This window comes from Lissotriton vulgaris, chromosome 2_2, assembly GCF_964263255.1.
Source record: "Lissotriton vulgaris chromosome 2_2, aLisVul1.2, whole genome shotgun sequence".
Classification (NCBI taxonomy): domain Eukaryota; kingdom Metazoa; phylum Chordata; class Amphibia; order Caudata; family Salamandridae; genus Lissotriton; species Lissotriton vulgaris.
Genome location: NC_141688.1, coordinates 326,966,594 through 326,990,088, shown reverse-complemented (window position 1 = coordinate 326,990,088; position 23,495 = coordinate 326,966,594). Strand labels below are relative to the sequence as shown.

Sequence of the window (23,495 nt, the reverse complement as noted above, 5' to 3'; positions counted from 1 at the left end):
TGCTATTTTTCGATTCTATGGCCTGCTATTTTTGTTTGTTCCATTCCTGCAACAAATCTCTCTTGTAACGTAACTGGTTCTATTGTGCAGCGCTCTGACACCTTCGGGTAAAGTATTAAATAAAATAAAATAAATAAGATAAAATAAATGAATGAACGAATGCTTGGGGGGGGGGGTCGTACCCTGCACCAGTAGGAGGCGCTGCTCGCTCACTGATGACGCCACTTCCGGAGTTCTCCAAGCAGCACATGACGTGTTTCCGCTTCCGGTCAGTGACGGAAGAGTCAGCACAAGCTCTGAAAACGGGGGGCACCGCAGGTATTTGCTTTATTTATTTCATGCGTTTTTATCTCGCGCGGACTTTACCCGAAGGCGTCAGAGGAGGAGAGGAGGGGAGGGGCCCTGAAGCCCCTCTTAGAGTCTTGAGTCCTAGAGAGACGGCGGCCGCTCAGGCCGGTGGATAAGACTCGCCCCCCCCCCCCGAGGGAGGGGCGCCCCCATCCCTGGAGGGGCTTCATTCCCCGCTTCATGTCTGCGGTGGTGTCTTGTAATGTGCTCTCTCAGCTCTCTCCTCTCTTTGGCTCGTGCACTCTGCGCCGCTGCTCTGTCTGGGGGGGGGGGGCATCCACGCTGCTGCCATGGTCTTAACTCGAAAGGCAAACATACTCATTCAGCCTTGAGTTTACCATATTGCTCCTGCTTATATTCCACCCGCTTTCCTTCATCTCACCTTCTCTGCCAGTCTTTGCATTTTCGAGGATGTTGTGACTTTATTTTTCAGGCTGCACATTACTTACTCTCGTCTGGTGCATCATTTGAATTGAGTCGCCTCCAGGTGTTTACAGCGGGCACAAGTGGGCTTCAGCTGAAGGCACTGCAAGTTTCTCTCAGGGGGGGCAGGATGGTCTTCAGTAGGAGAGAGGATGTGGCACAATTGAATTTGAAACTGAAGACTCATGCTTAAGCCTTCATGACCAGACCGGTATCCAGAGGGAGCACATTCCCATGCTAGACCTTAGAAGCCCTGGCGTCTTAGCACTAGCAGGTGGACCCTATCGGTGGAAGTGTGGGTTAACCTTCAAGGCCTGTCCACTACAAGCCACACTGGAGTTGATCTCCACTCTTCCAGGTAATCCCCAGACTCCCTAGCGCAACAGTGACTGTCACTGAGGACCATTGAGGCCAGGCCGCCTCACCATTGGTCTTGTTTCAGCAGTAGCAGGGCAACTCACCAGGGATTGGCAATGCAGGATTTGCACACACACCCAACTAAGTTTTCAAGCTTCATGCGTCAGACACGAGCATCTTAACTAATTGGTCAAGCAGAGAAGCTACGAAGAAATTCTAGGTTTTCTGATTTGACATTGGTCATTCAGCCACTGGATCATAGTTCACATCAAAGGTTAATCTTAATAATGTGTTTAATTTGTGGTGCTTTAGTTTACAGCATGGGCGACAAGCAGAAGCCATATGGTAGCTGGGAGTACTTGCTCTCAAGGGGACCCCGTGCTTCACCAGAGCCAGGCATCTGGATCGAGCCTCCAGTTATTCGCACGCTTTTTACTTTAATCTCACACCTCTTGCACTCAGTGGGAATGTGATACTGCCAAAGAGGTGGTTGGCTTTGCTGCTTGTGATAAAATGGGGAAAAGTAGATCAGGAAACCAGATTTGATAGGGAACACTCACCTGGAACAGTCTGGTATGTACTGGCTGTAGTGAAGCTGCAGATACTAGTCCTGCCACTATGGGACAGATCACATAGACCCCCCAGCAGTTATGTGGTGTTCTGATATAATTAATTGCTTCACTACATTCTTGGTCCTTGCAATGTTTGTAGATTGTCCGGCATTTTAAGGCACATTAATTAAAAAAAAAGTTCTCAAAGGCAAAGGAAATCGTGTGTATATCGCTTTGGCTTTCTACTCTACGATATGTATGCATCACAAGGCTTTTAATTTCATGCAACAAACCTATTTCTTACTTATGGTTAGTTGCCACACTTCCATGCCTCAAACTTTTTTTATATAAAAACTCCATTCTTTTGACAATCTTTCAAAAAGGAAGATAATTAGTGAGTTACTACAAATCTTTTCAATCTCCCAAATTGCTTCTAGATAAGTAATATACACAAATTTTCTGTGAAAATGTGAAACAGACAAAAGTGACCCCTCATGGGCAAACCATCAAAGGGGTAACTGGCAGGTACTCGCCAGATAAGCCCACTGCTCTCATCGTCGGTAGTCACTTTGTTCAAAATAAAGAGTGTCCAAAAAACAACAAAGAAAAAGTGTGTAGGTGCAACAGAGTGCCAAGTAAGCACACTCTGTGATAGTGACGGAATATAATAAAATTGACAGGCACGCCTTTCACTCGATAACTTTTAATATTCACTAGGAGTGAACTGTCAAATTAAAATGTGTGCAGGTTGCTAATCATAGTTAATCAACTGGTAGGGAGGGAGAAAATTATTGTGTCCAATTTATTTCCCCATGGTAAATGTTCAATTAATCAAAAGAAAAAAGGACACTTGTAACAAATCTAAACCAGTGGTTAGAAATTGGAACGTCCTCAAAAACTCAATGTTTGATTGGAAACAGCGGTATATATGTTTCACCTGCCCCACATTGATGTTGTGGCAGTTATCATCGAGCGTTCCAATATGTGTTTGGTGCCAGCCTCATCCAGAGGCCCTCTGGTATAGAGTGCAGTGTCCAGAGATATATGGGTTACCCACACCAAATGGTGAAAAAACGTTTCAAGAGTTCATGAGAATTTTTTTTTTTTTTAAAGAGAAGGTCGCCTTTGTGTTCTATTGTGAGGTGAGGTTCAATTGACTTTTTTTTGTTTTCAAAGATGCTTTATTCGGTTTGTAAAGAAAATACAACCATATAGTAACAGACATAAAAATTTACACAATACTGGAGTAGGCTACAAAAAAAAAAGGAAAAACATGTAACAGGATGGCACTTAAAAATATAAACATTTAGCAGCATTAATAGTACAAAATGAATGAATGAATTCGGATTTCTAAAGCGCGGGTAGCTGCCCTGAGGCGTCCAAGCGCTAAGCATATCTCTGAGGTTTGAGTTAGGAGGAAGGCAGATTCAGTACCATGGTTATGTGGTGAACAGGAGCGTTTTCAGCTGTTTGCGAAAAGAGAGAATGTCGGGGTTTAATCTGAGATGCTGGGGTAGGGCGTTCCACTTTTTAGCCACATTGAAGGAGAAAGAGCGGCCTCCGGATCTTGATTACTTTATTTGCGGTACAATGGCTAGATTTGCAGAAGTGGAACGCAGCTGTCTAGTGGGTAGATAGGGTGTGATGAGAGGGAGGTTGATGGTCGGGCCTTGCGACCAGAAAGTCTGGTGTGCGATGCAGAGTGATTTGAAGTCTACTCTTTCCTTTACGGGGAGCCAGTGCAGTTTCCTCAGTCCGGGCTTTACTGAGGATCTGCGAGGGATTTGTAAGAGTGTTCTGGCTGCGCAGTTCTGTATTAATTGTAGTTTGCGCAAGGTGAAGTCGGGAGCTCCGAGATATAATGCGTTTCCATAGTCCAGCCGCGATTGGATCAGGCCCAGGACTACGGTTTTTCTTGCTTCAAAGGGGAGTAGAGGCAAGATCTTCCTAATGACTCTCAGGATACCAAAACAGGTGGCAGAAAGTTTTGTAGCCTGTTGGTCAAAGGACAGGGACCTGTCGAGCCAGACACCAAGGCTCTTAATGGCGTCTTTGGGTGTTGGGGCCGGACCTAGGCTGGTGGGCCAGAGATTGTCTATGGTCGATGGTAGAGTGTGACCCAGGAGCATGAGCTCTGTCTTGTCTCCATTAAGTTTGAGACAAGACTTGGTCATCCAGCTTTTGACCGTATCCAGGCAGCCTGCGAGATCTACATTTGCCGACGTACCGCCTGCCAGTGCCAAGGAGACCACCAGCTGGGTATCGTCCGCGTAGGTAATGATCTTGATACCGGACGGACGATCTCAGCCAGTGGCCTCATGTAGACGTTAAATAACGTCGGGCTCAATGAAGATCCCTGTGGGACCCCACATCCCAGAGGCTTGCTGGAGGAAGTGACATTGCCCTCATACACCTGGAAGGATCTTTCACTCAGGTAGGACTTGAGCCACTCCAGAGCTCTGTCAGATATTCCGGTGTCCAGGAGACGCTGCAGAAGGATACCGTGGTTAACGGTATCAAATGCGGCGCTCAGATCGAGGAGGATGATTGCCACCGATCCTCCCCGATCTAAGATTCTCCTGGACTCCTCTGTGACTGCCAGCAGTGCCGTCTCGGTCCCATGCTTGGGGCGGAAGCCAGTCTAGGATGGATCGAGAAGTTGGTATTGTTCGAGAAAAGTTGTTATTATGCTGTTTATATGTTTCTCCAGGATTTTGGCTGCCCAAGGCAGCAAGGAGATCGGGCGGTAATTGTTGAGGTTCTTGGTGTCAAGATTTGGTTTTTTAATCAGGGCCCTCACCATAGCCTGCTTCCACGCTGCTGGTACTATGCTGGTGGTGATCGAGGTGTTGAGTACTTCAAGCAGTGTGGGGAGGATGGTTTGAATCGCCGAGACTAGAACATATGGGGGTGCTGGGTCTCTAGGGGAGCCCGACTTCACCTGGTGCATGAGGGAAGTGAGGTGATCTGCCTGCAACTGGGGGAATTCCGCCAGCACCGGGGGGTGATTGGGTGGGTGATCTGCCTGCAACTGTGGGAATTCCGCCAACACCGGAAGGTGATTGGGTGAGTGGATTTGAGGGGGACAAGGGGCTGCTTTGATCAGAGCAGTCTGTTCTGTAGAAGGGAAGGATGAGTATATAAGGTTGATTTTCTGAGAGAAGAAATTGGCCAGGTCTTCACAGCGGAGCTGTGGGTTCTCCGTTATAGACGGGGGTGTGGGGAGGGTGATGAGGCTTTTTACTATTTTGTATATCTCTTTTGAGCTGGAGCTGGCCTCTGCGATCTGGTTGGAGTAGTATGAGGATTACGCACTTTTTATGTCTTTTTTGTATGACCTGATGGCGTCTCTGTAGATAGTTTTATCTGTTTCCACGTAACCTAGTCGCCATTTACGTTCCAGTCTCTTGCAAAAATGCTTTTTCTCCCTTAGTTCAGTGGAGTACCAGGGAGCTGAAGTTCTGGATCTTTTGAAAACTGTTTTCTTCAGGGGGAGCGTGGCGTTTAGGGAACTCAGAATCCATTCATTGAATGTTTCATTGGCCTGTGAGGGAGTCTGACCGATTGGGGGAATGGATTTTTGTAATTCCTGGGTCCACTGGGCCAGCGGTATTTTAGACCAATTTCGAGTTTCTTGGACAGTGGGTGTAGGGGGTATAGATTTCTCTGTTGTCCAGAGCAACGGGACTAAGGCATGGTCTGTCCAGGGAAGTGCTATAGGGGGACAAGCCTTCAAATGTGTGCAGTTGCTGAAAACTGGATCCAGCAAGTGGCCTTTCGTATGCGTAGGAGATGAGACCAGCTGGAGCAGCTGCAGAGCAGATAGGTCCCTACTTAGTTTGTTGGCGATGGAATTATTGGGGTCGTCTAAGTGTATATTGAGATCACCCAATAACGTGTAGTTGGAAGGCGATAGGGCCAGATCGGCGGCTAGCGGTGGCAAAGTTTCATAAAACTGTTTGGGAGTGCCTGGTGGGCGGTATATAAGAGTCCCGGAGAAGCTCAAATTGGGAGAGAAATCCAAGGTAAAGGACATGCTTTCACATTCCGGAAAGGGGTTGGGAGTGCAGCGACAGGTGAAACAATCTTTAAAAATGATGGCTAGTCCGCCCCCTCTGTCATGTTCCCGGTCCAGTCTTACAATTTGATATTCCTGCCCCAGGATTTGGACCAACTCGGGGTCAGAGTGAGGGGTTAGCCAAGTCTCCGTTAGAAAGAGAGCGTCTGGTTTTTCCTCTTCGATTAATAGGGAAATCTCTGTGCAGTGTCTAGGAAGAGACCTGCAGTTCAGCAGGAATAGTCGAAAAAGTTGTTGGTTTGGTGTGGAGGGTTTAAGTTTGAGGTGAATCATTAGGCTATTAAAAAAAAAATGCTTTTAGCTGTAATATTAACATTTATACGACCTTTGATAGCGTGCAAATATGCAGTTAAAGTGCTAAGTATCATCTCTATATTAATATATGTGCAAATTGGCAATTCTAAAGAAGAATTCTGCAACATCCTTCCTAAAGTGCAATATGCAGATAGCAGCGCCTAGTCTGGCCATTCACAAGGAATAAATATGACAAAGTGCAAGTGCTAGGCCATTCCAACAATAGATATTATACAATAGCAGCAATTACTCCAACATACATATATGTGCAAATTAGCATACTGTAAGCGGGACCACAGGAAGAGGCAGTAGGCGGGTCTTAGTAAGCAAAGGAAAAGCTTTTATTGAAGACAAAAGTTGGTCGGTGCTTTTGAGCCTGCCCGGATGCTTCCTGGGGGACCGGCTCCTTTCAGCCCGACTCTTTGACAGGACACCCTCGGTTCGCCTTGTCTTTAAGGTCCGCCTTCGTTCTGCTCCGTCCTGCTCCGTCGTGTCGCTTTCTCATTCAGGAGTTATGCAAAGGAAGGGAGAAAAAGCGCGTTACTGTCACGGCCTTTCTCTTTCAGAATCCCATTCACCAGTGAGGGGGGGGGAAAAGGAGTGAGGAGTGAGGGGACTTGGATAAAGTGCTCCCAAACTTCGGAGGACGGTACCCCCCCGTGAAACTGTGAGTCTTCTAAGGGCAATAGTGACCACTCCGCACCCTTCCCCTTTTCCCGTGTCAGCGCTCTAGCGCCTTGCCCGTTTCCCGATCCAAGCCGCTATTCGTTCACGTACCTCGTGAAGCCACGCCCCTCCAGGGGAGTGGCTGGGCGGATCACGGTGTCGGTGGCCTCCCGGCTCGATTCCTAGCTCCGAAGGTCCTCCTGATGCCGCTGGCAGTCTCTCGTCTCGGCGGGGCTCCGCTCGATCCGCTCGCTCCTCCTCGTAACTCGGGACGTCCTCTGAGTCGTCTTGCTCGAGTCTCCCCGACCGCCTCTCCTCTGCGGGGCTGATGTCCTGTCGGTAGTCCGGAGGATCGTCCTGCCTCCGCTGGAGTCCCTCGTTGGTCTCTACCTCCTCCGTAGGTTCCCTGGTCTGAATCCGTTGCTGTAGTCTCCAGTCCGGGGGTTCCTCGTCCCACCACTCGTCTCGGCTTCGCTCTGTTCCTCTCCTCCGACACTCTGCTCCGCCGGTGTACAGACACACCTCTTCTGGCTCACCTGCGTCTTTTCTAGGATAGTCAGGCCACTCCCCTTCATCACCTGGAGACCAGTTAAAGGGGCCGCTGCCCAGATCCTCTTCTTCGTCACTGTAGCCTTCCTCCACTTGGTGCCAACACGGCGTTTCCAGATTAGGCTGTGGAAACACAAAGGGGGGTCCAGAGGTTACTTCGACCCCAGGGGGCGCCAGGGGCACCCCGTTACACATACTAATACATGATGTCATCAGCATCTTGTTTTAAAGTGCATAATACATTTAGCAGCTGGGAAAATTCATATAATAATTGATTTTCTTGCAGAAATACATTTTAAAATATAAGTGGCCGCATAAAAACATACATCTGGGGACTCTAGATTAAACACTAATTTCATTGCTGTTTGTAAATGATACGTATTATATTTTAACCCTTTCGATGCTGATGACGAGCTCAGCTCGTCATCACCCACGGGTGGCGTGTCCTGATGACGAGCTGAGCTCATCATGTAACGCGGCTTTTTAAAAAAAGCCGCACAGCGCAAAAATCGCCGCAGCAGCGATGCGGTTAAAAAGATGGGTTTCAAGTAATATTTCCTAAAAGAGGTATAAAAAGTGCAAAATAACAAAGTGAAACGTGCTCTGTTTTGATTTGCCATCACATGGGCACACACAAGTTCCAGGTTTTTTAGACACAGGGAAAGCCACAAGGTGATGCACAATTCCTAAGCGGAGACGGGTTAACACAAATCGATGGGAGGGAATACTAACTATTACAAGGTAAAATTGGAAACCTACATTGATGATATATTGTTGGTAGAGATTGAATGTACTTTGTTTATTATATTTTTTCACTCTAGTCTCTGCAGTATATTTCAAAAACGAGACCTTCAACTCCCGCTTTGATAATATAGGATCCATTTTAAAATCATTAAAAATGTCCAGACCATACAATGTTTTATACCATTAATGTATATGGTTCAGCCAAGGAATATTCGATCGATGATCAAGTTTAATGCAATCAGTTATTACGTCCTGTGTAAACTTTGTCTCCTCCTTTGCCCATATTGAACGCCATAAGGACAAGGGACGGAGAGCAATTAGATCATTAACATAATACAAATCTAGTTCCTTGTGTATTAACTCCCTTGAAGCCGTAGCTGGGGCGCTGATTAATCTTTTTAAAAACACATTTTCCTTCCCCTGGACGGTTTTGGCACTCTGTGCATCGTACCCCCAAACTCCGGCCCCATATATAGCTGACGAAATGCATCTGGTGTTAAAAAGGGTTAGCATTTCATGAATTCTGCGATCCCCTAGTTTAGCAGCAAATCTAAAAATACAGTTAGTATTCCTGGCCATTTTAAAAAGAACACTTTTTTGTTCATTTATCCATTTCCCATCTCCAGAGAAGGTAATGCCTAAATAACAGAAGCTATTAACGGATTCTAATTTCCCCCCTTCTAAAAAAAAAAAAGGCTTGTGTTTTCTTGGTTTCTTACCACACACCATGGTAACCGTCTTCCCTTTATTAATTTTCAATTTCCTGTTTTCTGTAAATACGTGGAATTGGTTAATTAAATGTTGCAGTCCATTATGGGTCCTAGAGAGGAGGACCGCGTTGTCCGCGTATAAAAGGACTGGGATAGGGTTACCTTTTATAGTTGGTGCGTCTGCATTAATCATTCTTAAAGTTGTATCAACATGATTAATGAAGAGAGAAAATAATAGGGGGGCGAGTACGCATCCTTGACGGATGCCTCTCTTGACTTCAAAGAAAGGGGTGCACTCGCCATCTGTTCCAAGCCTTACTTTGCTTGTTAGATTATTATACAATCAACTGGTAGGGAGGAGGAAAATTATTGTGTCCAATTTATTTCCCCATGGTAAATGTTCAGTTAATCAAAAGAAAAAAGGACACTTGTAACAAATCTAAACCAGTGGTTAGAAATTGGAACGTCCTCAAAAACTCAATGTTTGATTGGAAACAGCGGTATATATGTTTCATCCGCCCCACATTGATGTTGTGGCAGTTATCATCGAGCGTTCCAATATGTGTTTGGTGCCAGCTCATCCAGAGGCCCTCTGGTTTGGTGCCAGCTCATCCAGAGGCCCTCTGGTTTGGTGCCAGCTCATCCAGAGGCCCTCTGGTCCAAAGATATATGGGTTACCCACACCAAATGGTGAAAAAACGTTTCAAGAGTTCATGAGAATTTTTTTTTTTTTAAAAGAGAAGGTCGCCGTTGTGTTTTATTGTGAGGTGAGATTCAATTGACTTAAAATAAAAGGATACTATGACAAGATCGAGTTACTGGATCTTTCTAGTATTTCAATGGATTCGTCGACATGTTTCAGCTCCCTTTGGCCCCACAGGGTCTATAGAGCTTTCGTCAGGACTTACATACATATAGGTATTTCACTTACGCGGTTCGTGCAGTTAATTTTGAGTGTACCTTTTCTGGTCCTCAGTAACAGGAATTCACTCTCCACAATCTGTATTGTCAGAGTCCAAGTCTTCAGCGGGGGGTATCGCTGTGTAGTGCGCAGAGCTGCGTGGTGCGTCCTTCGCCAACTTGTGCTGACTCTGCCCCCGGAAGTATCCTTTTATTTTAAGTCAATTGAATCTCACCTCACAATAAAACACAACGGTTACCTTCTCTTTTTTAAAACATTTTTTTTTTGTCATGAACTCTTGAAACGTTTTTTCACCATTTGGTGTGGGTAACCCATATATCTCTGGACACTGCACTCTATACCAGAGGGCCTCTGGATGAGGCTGGCACCAAGCACATATTGGAACGCTCAATGATAACTGCCACAACATCAATGTGGGGCGGATGAAACATATATACCGCTGTTTCCAATCAAACATTGAGTTTTTGAGGAGGTTCCAATTTCTAACCACTGGTTACAGTGAGACAACCCCCTCCAAGACCACTGTAACAGACTTGCGCCTTCTTCCTCCACAAGATCAGGACCATCTATGACAACTAAGACCACCAAACACGGGACCTACACCCACCATTCCATACAAGACGCAGCCTTCACTCAACAGCTGGACTGTGCTCTCCATCAATGACACCCTGAAGACTATAAAGTCAGCCCACTCCAGGGGCCCCCACTGATGCTTGCCCTTACCACATCTACCACAGAGCTGCCAACATCATCGCCCAGAGCTCCAATGAATCAGACCCCCCCCCCTCCAGCCCCTCCTCCCCATCCAGCGCCCCCTCCCCATCCAGCGCCCCCTCCCTCTCCAGCCCCCCTTCCAGCGCCGGTTACTCCTTCTCTGGACTGGACGTGCCGAGCTGGGCCCTCGGTCCTCGTGGCATCAGACAGAAGTGCCTCTCTTCACATTTGATGTTTGTTTCCAGGCGCTTGAGGGTGGCCGGAGTCATCCGGACGTACACCTCTAACATACCCTCTCACACTCCCTCACTCAAGATCCTCACACACTCTCTCACAGTTCCCCTCACACAGACCCTGTTGGACTTGGCCCTTCTGGCATGTTCACCCCTAAACTTTTTGCTTTGATATGTGACTTGGTGTTAGTTATTTTTGGCTTCTGCGCACTTTACTACTGTGTCCCAGTGTAAAGTTTGTGCGCTCACTGAGTGCATGTTGTGAGATAGGCCTGCCCTCCCATAAGAATGCTTAGGGAATGTATGTGTCCCTGGTAGTTCCTGATGCGTGGGGAGTGCAAGCTCGAGTTTGGTATGTGCGAACTCATGAGAGCGAATTCTGCGCAATGATGTGTGTGGCGTTCATGTGTCTAGTGTGGAAGTGCCACTTCTAGAAGTTGGCATGTCTGTGTAATAAAGGTGATTTGACTGTCTGGCTTGTGATTGGCTGGAGCTGGCTGGTGTGCCTGGCCCCATGAGTCGGGATGGGTCTGCCCCTGTAGTGAATGGGGAGGTATGCATGTTGATGGCAGGGAGGGGCTGCACCTGGGACCTGAATAGGGCTGGGCTTTCCGCCCCCTGTGGTCCGACTGATGACCCTAGCCTGTCCAATGAATGGGAAGAGGAGCTGAGCACAACAGAGTGCTCCAAAACCAGCTGCACTTGGTTTTTCCCTTAACCCTGCAGCCAAGACAAATGATTTAGGTGTGTAAAAAGAGGCTGTGACCCCGTGCAAAATGCTCTGTTCTGATCCAAGCTTGAGGGGGGCCTGCTGCTGCTGGGCGCCAGGAGGACCGCCACTGGGGACTGCCTCCCTCCCTGGAGGGCCCTGTGAGCTGTCCCCTGGGCCCAGCCTTTGCCCCCCTGCCTTCCTAAAGGACTTTTCCTGGACTCAGCCCTGTAGCGCCTGGGAGCACTTTTGTGGTGCAGGGGAGCGCCTGGTTGTCCTGAGCAGTGCTCCTCATTTTGACCAGAAGCCCGGAGCTGCGATTTCAGTCTGAGGTATTCCCTCAGCATGGGGATCCCCCTACACTTCGCTTCTCGGCACTGGTGCCCACCCCGCAATTTTGCCGGTTTATGTCCCTAGCGGATGCCCACCCCGCCAGGGACCTTGTGCCAGGGTGTGTTCCTACATTTGTGGCCTAGCGGGTGCCCACCCTGCTTTATATTTAAATTAACGAGAGGGCCTACCCCTCGAAATCACCGCCAACGGCCTGGGAGCTTTGGGAAGGCCTCCCCCCCCCCCCCCCCCCCCCCCCCCCCACCCATTGCCGACGTCACGAGGCCACCGCGCTGGGATTGGTCCCAGCCGCAGGCGTTGCCTTGCAACGAACCGGAAGTGGTAGGCGAAGGCGAAAACTCGTTGTCGGGGCTCCCATACTGAGAGAGAGCCCCACGCCACACCAGGAAAGAAGAGTGCTGCCGCGAGGGAGAGCTCCGTGCGCAGCTTCCCCAGCCACCGCCAGACCAGAGCCCAGCGGAGACGGCAGCTCACACCTGACAGAGCCCGGTGAGTGTCGACGGGCCAGGGGGAAGCTCCGGGGGCCATTGTTGTCCGAGGGGGCGTCGGGGCACATTGCCGGTGCCCGCCCCACCCTCCTGCGACTGCTATCTTCTTTTTGGGGCAGCATTGTTCTTTAAAGGCCCGGGCAGATTCCTTGAGCGGCCCCACTTGATAGCGGGCCGCTCCGACAAACGGGGGCATTTGTTTTGTGCTTGAGAGAGGCACAGGAGCATTCAGAGCCCACTAGGGCTCTGGGGGCCATTGTCTCGCGTGTTCCAGAGCTGGACTGCAAACGCACACAGGGGCATTTTGTACTTCGAGCCCACGAGGCTCCAACATGTTTGGCATTTTCTGAGTAGAGCCCACGTGGCTCCCACGTTGTGTTTGGCCGCATTGTTGTATTTACAGCCCCAGAGGAGAGCCAGAAGGCATGCTGGTGCCATGCTCAGATCTCCACTTGCCCAGAACTTAGTGGGCAACTGCTGCGTTTAGGCCCTTGCGCATTCTTCTTTGGCTGCCTGCGCAGCCATCCCAGACATTCTGGACATTGGGCCTGTGAGCCCCTGAGAGGCCAGGTTGGCCTGGGGTCAGTTCTGTGTACTTTGTGGTGCAAACGGGATACTTGCCTATTGTGATATATGCATTACCTTTTTGCCTATACCCCTAAATGTATTTTTATGCTTAGGAGGTTGTGTTTCCTAGTATAGTTATGCTAGTGAGTTCATGGTTCCCTGCGTGATATATGCCTAAGGCAGAGGTCTTCAAACTTTTTTCCCCTAAGGGCCGCCCCCCCCCCCCCCCACCCCCCCAACCAAAATATTTTAAAGTTGAGCGCCCCCTTCTGAACTTTACGACAATGACTGGCGAGTTGAATGGTGGGAATGAGTGCAGGGGGTAGGGGCTTATGAGATAATTTCATGGATACATTTTCAGTAGCCCATAATCCACAATAAATCTGAAACCTACAAAGAGCAAATTCAGCAAACCAAAACAGAAATTGGACAACAAATTCTGCTCCCCATAATCAGTGTGTTGTGTTCACCTTGCACATCTGGCGCCACTGCAACTGCACCTGTTTCACTAGTGATAGATAGCAGCGGCCATGAGTAAAAGGATATCTCCTCTGTCTCTTTCACCTGTCTCCCATCAATGCCTCATAACCACTACAGTCTTGAAACAGGCTCTGTACCATTTGTTTTTGGGTGTACTATTCAGCCCAAACTCAGCCCAAGGGTATTGCAGCGCTCCTTTACATGAGCACCAGTTACAATACACAGGGTCAGATTACTTATTTTGTTTTTAGGCACATGGAGATTAAGTGATTTGCCAACGGGACGTTGAGTCAACATCAGGAGCCAACATAGGCTTGAACTAATGAAGCCACTTGTAGCTCTAGGAATGTTTCTAATATGAGATGTAATGTGAAGGTGTTTGTAAAGTTTCAGCGCTCTGTCCATCAACATATTGTCTTTGCTTTGTTTGCCCTAAAATGACAGGGGAAGCCCAGACGTGGGTCCCTTGCTCACTTTGCCTCTGAATTCATGCTATCCTGGCTAATGAGGGGTGTTACCCCGAAACCAGTCCCAGGATGCTTGTTTCCGATCCGGGAAAGACCTGGCTTGGCAGTTCGGGCTGGACTGTTCCCATGAGGAACAGGGTCAACACTGATTTGCGTATAACTGGGTCTGAACTAGGATGACAAAGTGAGCAAAAGAACAATGATGGATTCAACCCAGATCTAATGTGACTGGGGCAGAGCGTCTGAAAAGTTTCAGCACTCCGTCCTTCATCTTATTTTGTTTGCACTATCACCAGTTAAGTTCTTCAGTGCATCTTTTTGACAAACTCTCATCGAAATGTTTCCAGATGCAGTCTGATTACTTTTTAATAAAATATATAGGTAAAAATGATGACTTACATATTTTCTATGTTTTCTGTCGCAGGGTTTCATTTTTTAACACTATATATACACATTACACTATTTCCCACTGCGTCAACCAGGATTCAGTGTTGTGATTTTCTGGTAGGACCACTGAAATAATGCCATTATGCGTCATTTTCTGCATAGTTAGGTATTTTGCTGCATTCGTCACTTAATCATTCATCTGCTGCATAATCTGTGAATGTTAACAAACAAAATATGTTTCCAGCTCAAACGGAATAAAAGTTATTAAAAATGTAGTGACATGTTGCCGAGCAGAGGACAGCCCTTCGCAAAAGGGGATTAGGCTCCTTTCAGTTGCTCGTTGGTGTATTCCGGGGGTAAACTGGTAATAATGAAGTGAAATCTTTGCCCAGACAGTATTCACATGTGTACAAATGGACACATAGTGAAATACTATCATATAATGTGCCACATTAGGTCGTATTATTTGCATTTTCTTAAAACATAATTCATTTAACCCGGACGCATTACTTTGGTCCTTTCCTGCTGCATACACCTATTTGTGCTGCATTCTGGCCGCAAACAGATAATTGCTTTGATTGCAGGAGGCAACTGAGGTTTTGTAGTAAAATTGCTTAGTTTAACTTGCGTTTATTTTCCATTTGAAGTGTACACATATTTTTGTATGCAGTTACCAGAAGGTTAGAAAAATAAACCTGTTACAGAATATTTTGCCCTTTTTTGCCACATCCTTGACCATGCCACACCAATCACTGCCCTTTCCCCAACATCCAGCCTCAGGGCATCCTGAATCACTGTTTATACTCCCTGGTAAAGCCCTGCAGCTGCTGTATGCAAATCAAGATTGCCTGGAAACGCGTCAAAGGCAAGTGAATACATTCGCTCCTCCAGGCCTGCCTTATTTGCAAATACTTCAAGAGCCATTTGCGACCCCATGGAATGCAGCCACGGACCCCCCGGGGGGCGCGCCCCACAGTTTGAAGAACTCTAGCCTAAGGTGTTTAGGATTGCATAGGTGTCCTTACCTTATACCAGTGGTTACTGGTTGTGTGCTACATTTGCTATTTGGTGCTACAATTATTCTATGTTCAAAGTGCTAGTTCTACCAAGTGCTTATTCCTGACAATGGTCTATGTGGCCCTGTCCCATGTATATAATCCCCTGTAAATATTGCCCAGTGCCAGTGGCACAGTGTAAATTGTGTGTTCGTTATCTAATGTGTTTGGTATAAATCAAAGGCTATTTTTATATATAACCTTGTGTGGAGTTCCTTTTGTGGGGGGCCTGGGATGTTGTTGCAGGTGGGTGTGTGCACAAATACTTAACTTACATTGCCTGCGGGATAAGCCTTACTGCTCGTGTCACGTTACCTAGAGGGTGAGCAGGGGTTATCTTTGGCATGTAACTCCCTTGCCCTGACTAGAGTGGTGGTTTCTGCCTGGCTTTGACGCAAGCCTTAGCCAACCAGAAATCCAATTTCTAACAGACCCTCACGCAGACCTTCACACAGACCCTCACACACCCCCTCATGCAGACACCCTCATACACACTCCTCACAGACCCTCACACACCCTCACACACCCCCTCACACCCCCTCACACCCCCTCACACACCCCTCACAGACCTCTCACACACCCCTCACAGACCTCTCACACACACCCTCACAGACCCTCACACGGACCCTCACACAGACCCTCACAGACCCCCCTCAGTGTGAGAAGTGTGGCTCAATGATTGGAGCGGCAGACCCTGATGCAGAGGCCTAGCCCGGGACCAGGGTTCAATTCCCCGCCACGGACCTGATAATTCTCGCCTCGGTGCCTGTTCCAATCATGGAGTCCCACTCTGCAACTCTGGGCAATAGCTTGCTTAATCTCCACAACGGCCCCCACAATGCTAAGGATGCCTGGCCTCCACCTTGGGGGTGCCCAGGAGTGGACGCCTCACAGGGAAAGCCAGGATGGGTTCCACAGCGGTATTCGTACAAGCCCCTTGAGACCCTTGCGGGTGAGTAGTGCGCTATACAAGTATCAATTTACATTTATTTTTTACACAGACCCTCACAGAGCCTCTCAGACCCTCACACACACACCCTCACAGACCCCCCTCACATACACCCTCACAGACCCTCACACAGCCCCTCACACACACACATCCTCCCTCACTCAGCCCCTCACACACACACCCTCACAGACCCCCCTCACAGAGCCTCACACAGACCCCCTCACACACCCCCTCAAAGACCCTCATACACCCCCTCAAAGATCCCCTCACAGACCCAGCACACACCCCCTCTCAGACCCTCACACTCCCTCACACAGACCCCCCTCACAGACCCCCCTCACATACCCCCGTCACAGACCCCGTCACTCAGCCCCTCACACACACCGTCATACAGACCTCCCCACACACAGACCCTCACACACCCCCTCACAGAGCCTCACAGACCCTCACAAAGACCCACACATACCCTCACACAGACCCCCTCAGAGACCCTCACACACTCCCTCACGTACCCCCCACATACCCCCTCATAGACCCTCAGACCCCCTCACAGACCCTCTCACACAGCCCATCACACACTCCCTCACAGACCCCTCACATACCTTCACACACCCCCTCACAGACCCTCACACAGACCCTCTGACCCCCTCACAGACACCCTCAAATAAACCCTCAAGACCCTCACACAGACCTTCACACCCCCCTCACAGAGCCTCTCAGCCCCTCATACAGCCCCTCACACACTCCCTCACACCCACACACAGACCCCCTCACACCCCCGTCACACACCCCCTCTCACACACCCCCTCTCACACACCCCCTCTCAGACCCTCACACACCTTCTGCCTTCCTAGCAAGAGTCGGCTCAAAATACTGTACATCAGGGTAAAATCTCTTACTTTCCTTTTTTGTTTTCCTTAAAAATGTGTCGCAAATGCGTTTTTGCATTTTATATTACCTTATTTCTTTTCAATCCAACAGATAAAAAAACATTCTATCATCCTGTGGAGAGTGTGTTTTGCTGACACAGCGAAGGGCTGGGTCAATCCATATCCGACACTCAGATGTGGCTGCTGGGCCGGACTGCTTGGGCAAGGGGGCGCTCTGCTGAAGGTTAGTGTGACACTGTGAACACATCATGCTTGACAGCAATAAAAACAAGCATTTGCAATGCATTAGGTCTCACATTTACGCGAGTTTGAGCTATTGACATTGCAAATAACAATGCCTTCTATTTTTGTTTTTAAAAGATAAATAAAAGGCATTGTCTTTTAGAATCCCAAAAGCGAGACCTATTGCATTGCAAATGCTTTTTATATTTTGCTTTGCTGCCTGTACTATTATAGCGCATAGTGCCTTTGTGTAAGCACTGCTGTTTGTTCTGGTGCCCCCCCACCTTGCGCTCCTCAGTCTCCTTGGGATTCTGTGGGGGGTCCTCTGGCTCATATTAATGAGCCACAGACAGGGACTGCAACAGAGGGAGAGCCTCTTAGGAATTGGGGGCGGGGTGTGAGGTGGGCAGAGCCGAAGCATCCCTGGAATAGAAGCCATACCAGCCCTTCTGGTCAGCGGGGGAGCCATGCCAGGGTGAGTCTGGGGCAGCCAGCACCGGGCAGGCTTGGATCTGCCCTCTACGGCCCGCCACGCCTCCCTTTTAGGCCTGGCCCAGAGCTAGCTTGAGTTTATGGTGGCGTCATGCAATAAAATTATAAATAAAAAAATATTTACAAACCTCAGTTGTGGAATGCGTCGGCCACCGGCCTTCCTTCATTGGAGACCTTTGACCCCACCAGGTAGATCGCTCCCCCTCCGCACAGCACCGCCTGTGTCTTCCTTCCTCCAGCTGCCGCTGCTGAGGAAGTTCGAGGCCGTCCACCACCTGCAGGCTCGCACCTGCGCCTCATCCCTGGTGGCCAGTGGTAGGTCGTAGGTATGTTTGTTCATCCTCCGCATTATTGCTTTTATTGTATTGCCTGTATTTTCATTGTTGTGTCTGTGACTGCTGTTGTCTGACTTCCCCCGCTGCCTGTACGTGGTCCGTGCCCATTTTTCTTCCCTCTGTTCCCCTCGCTGTCCCCGTGCTCTCTCTGCCGGTCTTTCCTTCTGTACCCCTCGCTGCCCCCGTGTTCTTGCCCAGTTTTCCCTTCTGTTCCCCTCGCTGCCCCCGTGCCTCTGTGCCTGTTCTGCCTTCTGTTCTTAGCTGCCCCTGTATTTCTGTATTCTGTATTTTGCCTCTGTGCCACTTGTTTCCCCTGTATGTCTGTGCCCTTTTTGCCTTCAGTGCCACTCGTTTTTTGTGCCCTTCTGCCCTCTGTTCCACTCGTTTTCCCCTCGTTTTTATGCCCCTTTTGCCTTCTGTTCCACTCGTTTTTTTGTGCCTCTTTTGCCCTCTGTTCCAATTGTTTTTAGGTCTCACACCTGCGGCACATGGCAAAGCCATGTCGCAGAGCGAGCCTATTGACGGCGGTTATGCTTCCAAGGAGAGAAAGAGGAAACAGGAGATAGGCACGCGCAGCCGGAATTGATCAGGTCGCGCACACGTTCACCATCTCCTGTCTCCTCTTTCTCTCCTTGGAAGCGTCATGCACTTCTTACATACACACACACAGCCACAGCCACTGCTTTTCGCACAAGCACGCACGCACACACACGAGCGCGCACACACAGACACACGAACACACACACACACACATACAGAGACACACCCCCCGCCGCCGCCACCCCCACCCCCCCAGGGGTGAGATGTGTCCCCCCCCCCCCTCTTTCCTCGCACTCACCAGAGAGGTCGGCGCGGGCCCCGCCGAGCAGCAGGAGGATCAATCAATCAATCAGGTGTTTGTTAAAGCACGACTACTCACCCGTAAGGGTCACAAGGCGCTAGGGGTGGGGGGGTGCAGGTTCCATTCCATCAAGGAGGGGGGGGTCTGTCGAAGAGCCAGGTTTTGAGGTTTCTTGCGAAGATGGGAGCGATGTTGTCTGTCTGAGGTGGAGCGGAAGGGCGTTCCATGCTTAGGCCGCGAGGAAGGAGAAGGAGCGGCCTCCCGATCTGGTCTTTCTGATGCGGGGGACCACGGCGTAGGAAAGCTGGGCTGATCGTAGGGTCCTTTGGGGTGCGTGGAATTTGAGTCGGCTGTTCAGGTATGCTGGTCCGGTGCCGTGGAGGGCCTTGTGTGCGTGGGTGAGCATCTTAAAGGTGATTCTCGCCTCGACGGGGAGCCAGTGGAGTGTGCGCAGGTGCTGGGAGATGTGGCAGTGTTTTGGCAGGTTGAGGACCAGTCTTGCGGCGGCGTTCTGGATGTTCTGTAGCTTGCGGATGAGGTTTTTGTTTATTCCGGCGTAGAGTGCGTTGCCGTAGTCGAGTCTGCTGGTGACCAGGGCGTGAGTGACTGTCTTTCGGTGTTCGAGGGGGATCCATTTGAAGGTCTTACGAAGGAGGCGGAGGGTGTGGAAGCAGGAAGATGAGACAGAGTTGATCTGGCGGTCCATTTTGAGCTCGGAGTCCAGGATGATTCCCAGGTTGCGTGCGTGGTCTGTGGGGGTTGGCGGGTTTCCGAGGGCGGTGGGCCACCAGGTGTCGCTCCAGGAGTCGGGGTTTGGGCCCATGATGAGTACTTCTGTTTTGTTGGTGTTTAGTTGAAGGCAGCTGTTTTTCATCCATTTGGCGACGGCTTCCATGCCTTCTCGAAAGTTGCGTCTGGCGGTGTTGGGCTCGTTGGATAGGGAGAGGATGAGCTGGGTGTCGTCTGCATATGACACGATGTTGAGTCCGTAGGTTCTGAAGATGGGGGCAAGTGGAGCCATGTAGACGTTGAAGAGCGTCGGGCTGAGGGAGGAGCCCTGGGGGACTCCGCAAGTGATCGGTGTGGGGTCCGAGAGGAAAGGGGGGAGTCTGACCCGCTGCGTCCTGCCGGAGAGGAAGGAGCAGATCCAGTCGAGGGCCTTGTCCTGGATTCCTGCATCGTAGAGTCTGCGTATTAGGGTGCGGTGGGAGACTGTGTCGAACGCCGCTGATAGGTCGAGGAGGATGAGGGCTACTGTTTCTCCTTTGTCCAGTAAGGTGCGGATGTCGTCTGTTGCGGCAAGGAGGGCGGTTTCCGTACTGTGGTTTTTTCTGAAGCCGGATTGGGAGGAGTCGAGGATGTTGTGTTCTTCAATGAATGTGGCGAGTTGGCTGTTGATGGCTTTCTCGATGACTTTCGCTGGGAACGGGAGCAGGGAGATGGGTCTGTAGTTTTTGAGGTCGGTGGGGTCCGCTGAGGGTTTCTTTAGGAGGGGATTGACCATGGCGTGTTTCCAGTCGTCGGGGAACGAGGCGGTCGCCAGGGAGCGGTTGATGGTTTGGCGGAGCATGGGTGCGATGGTGTTGGCGGCTCTGTTGAAGATGTGGTGGGGGCAGGGGTCCGTGGGGGCCCCTGAGTGGATTGACTTCATTGTCTTCAGTGTGTCTTCGGTGGTGAGGGCTGTCCAGTCATCAATCGCTGGTTTCCGGGTGTCGGGGGTGGTTGGTGAGGGTTCAGTGTGTTGGTTGTCTTCGTCGAAGTTGTCGTAGATGCTCTTGATTTTGTGGTGGAAAAAGATGCTGAGTTTGTCGCAGAGGTCTTGTGAGGGAGGGATGTCGGTAGACTCGCTGGTGGGTTGGGCGAACTCCTTGATGATGCTGAAGAGTTCCTTGCTGTTGTGTGCGTGGGTGGAGATTCTGTCTTCAATCGCTTTTTTCCTTGTTTCTCTGATGAGTTGATGGTGGGCGTTGGTGGCGGCTCTGAAGTTGTTGTGGGCTTCTGTGGATTTGGTGTTTCTCCAGGCCTTTTCAAGGCGGCGGCATGTGCGCCTGGACTCTCGAAGTTCGGTGGTAAACCATCTGGCTTTCTTGGCACGGGTATTGTTTTTCTTGAGGGGGGCTATGGTGTTGGTGCTGTCCGAGATCCATCTATGCAGGGTTCAGGCTGCGGTGTTGGGGTCGTCGTTTTCCGCGATGGTTGGGGTGGAGTTGTTGAGTGAGGAGGTGAGCTGGTCATCTGTGATTTTGGTCCAGTTTCTTTGTGGAAGCAGGTGCTGGTGTCTGTGGATGGTGGGTGTTCTGAAGGTGAAGTGGACGCAACGATGGTCGGTCCACGGGAGTTTGGTGTTGTGGCTGAAGGTGATGGAGTTTCCTGTAGTGAAGAGGGGGTCGAGGGTGTGTCCTGCTGAGTGCGTGGGCTCGGTCACGATCTGGCGGAGTCCAATGTTGTGGAGGTTGTCCAGGAGGGATGTGGTGTTGGGGTCCAGTTGATTGTCGAGGTGGAAGTTGAGGTCTCCCAGCAGGGTGTAGTTGGTGGATGCGATGGCCTGCGGGGAGATAATGTCCGTGATGGAGTTGGCGAAGGGTCCGCGGGGTCCAGGGGGTCGGTTGATGAGGGTTCCTCGGAAGGCGGCGGTGGGGCTGGCCAGTATCTTGAAGTGAAGGTGTTCCATCAGTTCTGTGCACTCGTCAGGGAGTGTGCTCAGGCGGAGGCTGGATTTGTGGACGATGGCGATTCCTCCTCCTGGGTGGATGGGGCGGTCCTTCCTGGAGATCTTGTATCCTTGGGGGATGTCGATGGCGATGTCCGGTCCCGAGGTGGTGTTGGTCCAGGTTTCGGTGAAGAATGCTACGTCTGGGGTGGTGCTGTCGAGGAGGTCCCAGATTTCTGTTGCGTGTTTGTGGAGGGATCGGACGTTGAGGAGGATGCATTGCAGGGTCTTCGGTTCGGTTGTGTTCTTGTGGGCGGGTTGTGCTGGATCCGTGTTCTTGGCGGTGCTGCAGGTGTGCCGGCAGCGGTGACAGCTGATGGGTCCATGGGTGTCGGCTGGTGATGCTAGCTTGCAGTTGTTGTTGCAGCCTGGGTTGAGTGCGTGGAGTGCTGCTGGGTCGTAGCGTTGGCGGGCGGAGGTCCAGGGTTCCTGGTGCTGGTTGCAGACGGGTCACAGACGGGCGCAGACGTGCTTGCCTTTGACGCGCCTTCGGTGCACCAGCGGCGCAGTGGCCGCCATTAAGTAGGGGTCGGGGAGGGCTGGACAGCTGGGAGGCGGGGAGGGGAGCTGGATTGGGCCGGTCGTGCTGGGGGGGGGAGGGGCCGCGGGGGCAGCAGTGGCGGGGAAAGGTAAAGGGAGGAAAGAAGGGATAAAGAAAAAAGGGAAAATAAGCAGAAATAAGGCACAAAAGAGCAGAGATGTAGAAAAGAGCAGAAAGGTGAAAGATAGAAAGGGTAAAAAAAACGAGTGAAAACGAGTGAAGGAGCAGAGGGAGAGAAAGGGAAAATTGGCAGAAATAAGGCACAAAAGAGCAGAGGTGCAGAAAGGTGAAAAATAGAAAGGGGAAAAAAACGAGTGAAAACGAGTGAAGGAGCAGAGGGAGAGAAAGGGAGAATGGGCAGAAATAAGGCGCAAAAGAGCAGAGGTGCAGAAAGGTGAAAGATAGAAAGGGGAGAAAAACGAGTGAAGGAGCAGAAAGAAAGAAAGGAGACAGAGGTCCACTGGACCACCAGGGATGAGGCGCAGGGAAACCTGTGGGTGGAGGAGGGCCTCGATCACCAACACTGAAGAGTGCAGGGGCAGGGGCACCTCACTTAATGGTGGAGCTGCGAGGGTGGGAGAGCAATTTCACTGACAATGAGTCAGTGGTCTTGCTCCAGGTGGTGAGCAGCAGCGGCGGCTCAATGGCGCTCGGTCCGTCCGTCTATCTGACTGACTGCCGGCGCCTGCCCCCTCTCGGCCTCCTATACAGCTGCGAAAGAGAACAAGGACCAGTGCGTCCCTCCTACGCACTGAGCGAGTGCGCGCGCGTGCCCGCCCGCCGCGGAAAGAGAGTACGGACAAGGACCGGGGTCTAATATCCGCTGCGCACGACCCGAGCCCGAGGACAGGTCATTTTTAGGTCGAGTAATTTATTACTCGAAACTATTGTGTTGAAACCAACTCTTAAAACCAAGGTCTTAGGGAGTCGGATTACGCACAGTGCATATGCCTGTGCACGCGCTTTTCTCCCGAGCCTCGGCATCACACTTCAAAGGAATTCCTTCCGCTCCTTATCTCCTCCGGCACTTGGCGTCTACGTGTGTCTCCCAGGCTCCTCACAGTGCCATATGTCCTAAAGGCATCACACTTCTAACGTGAACGACCATCTGCTCCTTGGAATGCTGGCATGGTTGCCCAGTGCTGCCTGATCTTCTTCAGAGGCAGCTTGTAACCCGAGCTGCCCTCTGCCTTTGCATTCTGAACTCTTTCTTGGATTTCACACACAGTCCACAGCGCTTCCTTCTACCTTTCACCAGGCACACACACACACACACCACCAGCCATCAGTGCACGCTTTCACCAGGCACACTCACACACCACCAGCCATCAGTGTACGCTTTCACCAGGCATACACACCACCTGCCCTCAGTGCACACTCTCACCAGGCACAGACACCATCAGCCATCAGTGCCCGCACTCA

At 50.4% G+C, this 23,495-nt stretch overlaps 1 pseudogene across 1 annotated transcript in view; it reads left to right on the top strand.

Annotated features, from left to right (window-relative positions):
* Positions 1-235: 235 nt before the first annotated feature.
* Positions 236-23,495, top strand: part of LOC147729400 (uncharacterized) — a 110,611-nt pseudogene continuing 87,351 nt past the window's right edge. Inside the window, exons 1-2 of the transcript XR_015309198.1 lie at positions 236-318; positions 17,024-17,155. The product of XR_015309198.1 is annotated as an uncharacterized LOC147729400 (transcript). The remainder of the gene's footprint in view (positions 319-17,023; positions 17,156-23,495) is intronic.